The 5829-nt window shown below is 49.3% G+C and overlaps 1 long non-coding RNA gene across 1 annotated transcript; it reads left to right on the top strand.

Moving 5' to 3' along the window:
- Positions 1 to 569: 569 nt before the first annotated feature.
- Positions 570 to 2078, top strand: LOC142157893 (uncharacterized). The gene is made up of 3 exons (XR_012692680.1): positions 570 to 678; positions 1208 to 1288; positions 1992 to 2078. It is a non-coding gene; the product is annotated as an uncharacterized LOC142157893 (long non-coding RNA).
- The last annotated feature ends 3751 nt before the right edge of the window (positions 2079 to 5829 follow it).

The raw sequence follows: 5829 nt of genomic DNA, 5'->3' as shown, positions 1-5829 counted from the left end.
CAAAAAACACATTTGCTATTAGGTTTGATTTAAATAAAAAACCCTTTATAATATAGCAGATATAATCTTCCTTCTCCCCAAAAAAAATAAACCTAATATACGCCCTCTAAATCATATAATGTAGGACATAATGCATGAAGAAAGCACCTATCAGGGTCAGAGGTCAATCTACAACCAGCCAATCAGAAGCGGCTAGCTAGTGCTGACAACTGTTATCATCATCGGTGTGTTTGCACCAGCCTCAGGCTCCTGCAGAGCTGCATACAGGCGCTTCCATTAGGCAACTTTAGGCAGTTGCCTAGGGCGCCGGGACCTGCAGGGCGCCGCTGACTAGATTTTGGGGGCAGAGGTGCAGCGGCGGCGTGGCGGCAGCTGCTTTGTAGAGTCCGTCGGATGGATGCGCCCGGGCAACCGCACTCACACATGATCACTGGCTGTCATGTGATCTCTCTGTCCAATGTGCTCGCCTGTCCCTGCTCCTGATCTCACACTGTCTGACAGTGACACTGTGAGTAAAGTTATTTCCCGACGCCCTTCCCCTCCCAGCATGCACCGCTCCACCCCCCCATCTCTGTGTAGAGAAGCCGAGGAGCAGCCATTGAAGAGAGAGAAGAGAAGAGAGAAGAGGGTTGAAGAGCCCCCCTGTGTCTGCTGACCAGACTTCAGGAGAAAAAAAGAGTGAGTAAATACAATCTAATTATTTATTTTCTAAAAAGAGGGTGCCCAAAGTCCAACCTAGGAAGTAGGGAGGTAAAAAATAAAATGGGGGGGGGGGGGGGTAAAATGACTTTTTTTGGCACCTTATGCTCTATATTTGACTTGCAAACTATGGGATAGAATTTGTACCCCATAGCTTGAAAATTAAATATAGAGCATGAGGTGGCAAATAATATTCATTTTTCAGGGAGAAAAATGAATATCATTTCCCCCTCATGCTCTATATTTGATTTTCAAACTATGGTGGAGAAAATGACTATTTTATTGGGACCCTAATACTCTATATTTGACTTGCAAACTATGGGGTAGAATTTCTACACTATAGTTTGCAAGTGATGCAGAGGGGGGTGCAGTGGTGTGATGCAGGAACATATGTGTGATGAAGGGACATGTTAGGGCCATTCATTGCCTTTAACAAGTGCATAATTTATAGGCTTATTGTGTCAAGTTTTATGTTCCAAAATCTAACACCTGGTAACCTCCCCTCTAGAAAACTAGAAATCCTGTGTCTGCAGTGGAGTCTGGACAGCGTTCTGCATCAAACATCACTGCATCTGGACCGCTGGAGGAGGTAAGGATTATCTTTTTTTCTCTTTTTTTAATCAGAAAAGCGCAAAGTCAAGTATGTAATGGTCTGTGGGGCAGGTATTTGGTGTGTTTTCTGGGGGGGGGGGGGGGGGATTGTATATGTGTGCGCCTCCCCTGTTACATTTCTCCAAGTGTAAGGAAGCGCAAGCGTCGGGTCTGCTTATGGACATAGACACATTTTTCTATTTTACACTAAGCAAATGGGTGTACGTCAAACTCCATCTCAGCCCCGGAATGTGCAGACATATTGCGCCATTAGCTTCCTGACTGTATTTTATCAAGTGTCCTCTGTCTATTTGGATAGCGCATTTGTTATTTCCATTTGGGCCACTGGCAGTTATAAGAAGATGCACATTGGATTTTTAATCGGGTAAACAACAGATGTCGAGGTGTTTATAGTAAATTTTTATATGGAAAATGGGACTTTCACATTTATTAATAACCGTTCAGACATTATTCTGTGTTGTGTATATGATACTTTATTATTATATTGTCTACAATTAGGGAAACATGACTTTAATAGTTACTACTAACACTGCATTCTGCATGTCTACACTATAGTTAAGCACAATTATACAAACTTGTATGCCTGACGTACGCTTGGTACAAATGTTACTGGTTTTCAATTGAACGCGTGTTGAGATACCTGTGACTCAACATAACCCAGTAAATATTCTTTTTTGCAGCCAAATGTTTACTCCTCATTACCCATATTGCATCCAACTCTAAATGAAGCCCAATGATTCAGCTACTGTTACCAAACAGGCCTCTGGGTAAGTTATGCCTCTATTTAAAAACACATGAATGCATGACCCAATATAGGGACTCTTATTGTTTAGAGTTAGGACCACCCTAAGGGTGGCTTTTTGTACATCTGCATATGTGTATAACTGAGAATTCTGCATTTTACATACAAGTAGAACAGCAGTTCTATTACTGGCTCACCCCACCCTTTCAAGAATCTGCTGTGAACCTATAAATTGATTGAGCAACTTCCACTTCTGTATTGGAATTTCCAGTGCTCAAATCAGGAAGCCCAGTAATCAATCAAAGCCAGCGTCTACTCCTGACTCACCCAACCTCATCTAATGAACAATACCACTGTATTAGTGTTATACTAGTCGGTCACTTAACCTGATTTATCTCATTACACAGAGCTGGTGACTGAGGGTCTTAAGGTTACGTATTTCTGTCAGGTCCTACAAATATGTGCATCTATTTTCTTCTCTTTATTACCACTATTCGTGTTCGCTCATGAACCTGTCTGATTTGGCCGTATTGATTTTACCATAGAAAGCTCCTTCCACTTTATCCAGCCGACACAAATTACCCAGCTATTAGTCTGTATGAATGTGAGTAGGTAATGCACCCACAGAGCCATCCAGTTAACATGCAACGGAGCAGATGCAGACTTGGGGCTATGTTTACTACACTGTAGGTTTGGAAAAATGGAGATGTTGCCTATAGCAACCAATCAGATTCTAGCTTTCATTTATTTAGTACATTCTACAAAATGACAGCTAGAATCTCATCCCCTGTCCCACCTCTCCAGGAGTAGGCGGGTGTAAGTGCCACACCTAAATGCATCTGTATCTAGATTCGTGTCTATCTACAATTAATAATAATATTAATAATAATAGAATAGCTAACACTCTAATGGGGGTATTCAATTGTTAGCGAGATCCCCGGAAAAACGAGCGCTCAAAAAATATTAGCGTTAATACGGTAATATGCGTGTAAATACCGTTAATACGGATTAACGCTAATATTTTTCGAGCGCTCGTTTTCCGGGGATCTCGCTAACAATTGAATACCCCCCTAACTGTTGGGTATGGGAATCAAAAATAAATACAATGATTATAATATTGTAAAATGTGTCTATCATCTGATTATGCAGCTTAATGTGGTGTGTAGTGCAGCGGTGGACAACAGTCGTCCTTCACCTGTGGTCCCCAGTCTATGCCTAGTACCATTGTCCTAACTGTTTGATATTAAGGAATACAGAGGAGCCAATATGAATCCTGTTTTAATATATAAGATCTTGGTTTAGAGTGCCGTATTGTGACCGCGAGGGATAGCTTAGCTCGGCGGTTCCCAAACTGTGAGACGCGGCACCCCTGGGAGCTGTCTCAGGGGTGCCGCGGGCCAGCCATAAAAAACAAACAAACAACAGAAACACTTACCAATCCGCGCAGCGCTGGGACCCAGCATCCTCCTCTCTCGCGCAGCTGTCATATCAGTGACAGCTGCATGAGAAAGGTCCCGGCGCCGCGCGGATTGGTAAGTGTTTCTGTTTGTTTTTTTTATGGCTGGCGCGCGGCAGAGGGGGCAAAGTGAGAGAGGGACAGAGGAGAGTGACAGCGTGACAGGAGGGGGACAGAGGAGAGTGACAGCATGACAGGAGGGGGACAGAGGAGAGTGACAGCGTGACAGGAGGGGGACAGAGGAGAGTGATACCGTGATAGGAGGGGGACAGAGGAGAGTGACAGCGTGACAGGAGGGGGACAAAGGAGAGTGACAGCATGACAGGAGGGGGACAGAGGAGAGTGACAGCGTGACAGGAGGGGGACAGAGGAGAGTGACAGCGTGACAGGAGGGGGACAGAGGAGAGTGACAGCGTGACAGGAGAGGAACAGAGGAGAGTGACAGGAGGGGGACAGAGGAGAGTGACACCGTGATAGGAGGGGGACAGAGGAGAGTGACAGCGTGACAGGAGGGGGACAGAGGAGAGTGACACCGTGATAGGAGGGGGACAGAGGAGAGTGACAGCGTGACAGGAGGGGGACAGAGGAGAGTGATACCGTGATAGGAGGGGGACAGAGGAGAGTGACAGCGTGACAGGAGGGGGACAGAGGAGAGTGACAGCGTGACAGGAGGTGGACAGAGGAGAGTGATACCGTGATAGGAGGGGGACAGAGGAGAGTGACAGCGTGACAGGAGGGGGACAAAGGAGAGTGACAGCATGACAGGAGGGGGACAGAGGAGAGTGACACCGTGACAGGAGGGCGACAGAGGAGAGTGACAGCGTGACAGGAGGGGGACAGAGGAGAGTGACAGCATGACAGGAGGGGGACAGAGGAGAGTGACAGCGTGACAGGAGGGGGACAGAGGAGAGTGATACCGTGATAGGAGGGGGACAGAGGAGAGTGACAGCGTGACAGGAGGGGGACAAAGGAGAGTGACAGCATGACAGGAGGGGGACAGAGGAGAGTGACAGCGTGACAGGAGGGGGACAGAGGAGAGTGACAGCGTGACAGGAGGGGGACAGAGGAGAGTGACAGCGTGACAGGAGAGGAACAGAGGAGAGTGACAGGAGGGGGACAGAGGAGAGTGACACCGTGATAGGAGGGGGACAGAGGAGAGTGACAGCGTGACAGGAGGGGGACAGAGGAGAGTGACACCGTGATAGGAGGGGGACAGAGGAGAGTGACAGCGTGACAGGAGGGGGACAGAGGAGAGTGATACCGTGATAGGAGGGGGACAGAGGAGAGTGACAGCGTGACAGGAGGGGGACAGAGGAGAGTGACAGCGTGACAGGAGGGGGACAGAGGAGAGTGATACCGTGATAGGAGGGGGACAGAGGAGAGTGACAGCGTGACAGGAGGGGGACAAAGGAGAGTGACAGCATGACAGGAGGGGGACAGAGGAGAGTGACACCGTGACAGGAGGGGGACAGAGGAGAGTGACAGTGTGACAGGAGGGGGACAGAGGAGAGTGACAGCGTGACAGGAGAGGAACAGAGGAGAGTGACAGGAGGGGGACAGAGGAGAGTGACACCGTGATAGGAGGGGGACAGAGGAGAGTGACAGCGTGACAGGAGGGGGACAGAGGAGAGTGACACCGTGATAGGAGGGGGACAGAGGAGAGTGACAGCGTGACAGGAGGGGGACAGAGGAGAGTGATACCGTGATAGGAGGGGGACAGAGGAGAGTGACAGCGTGACACGAGGGGGACAGAGGAGAGTGACACCGTGATAGGAGGGGGACAGAGGAGAGTGACAGCGTGACAGGAGGGGGACAGAGGAGAGTGACACCGTGATAGGAGGGGGACAGAGGAGAGTGACAGCGTGACAGGAGGGGGTCAGAGGAGAGTGACACCATGATAGGAGAGGGACAGAGGAGAGTGACAGCGTGACAGGAGGGGGACAGAGGAGAGTGACACCGTGACAGGAGGGGGACAGAGGAGAGTGACACCGTGATAGGAGAGGGACAGAGGAGAGTGACAGCGTGACAGGAGGGAGACAGAGGAGAGTGACACCGTGATAGGAGGGGGACAGAGGAGAGTGAGGCCGTGATAGGAGGGGGACAGAGGAGAGTGACACCGTGATAGGAGGGGGACAGAGGAGAGTGACACCGTGATAGGAGGGGGACAGAGGAGAGTGACAGAAGTGGGACAGAGGTGAGTGACAGCGTGACAGGAGAGGGACAGCGTGGCAGAGGAGCTGGGACAGCGTGACAGAGGGCAGAGGAGCTGGGACAGCTTGACAGGGCAGAGGAGCTGGGACAGCTTGATAGAGGGCAGAGG

The sequence above is a fragment of the Mixophyes fleayi genome, chromosome 5, assembly GCF_038048845.1.
Source record: "Mixophyes fleayi isolate aMixFle1 chromosome 5, aMixFle1.hap1, whole genome shotgun sequence".
In the NCBI taxonomy this organism is placed as follows: domain Eukaryota; kingdom Metazoa; phylum Chordata; class Amphibia; order Anura; family Limnodynastidae; genus Mixophyes; species Mixophyes fleayi.
This window is presented reverse-complemented; position numbering and strand designations above follow the sequence as displayed.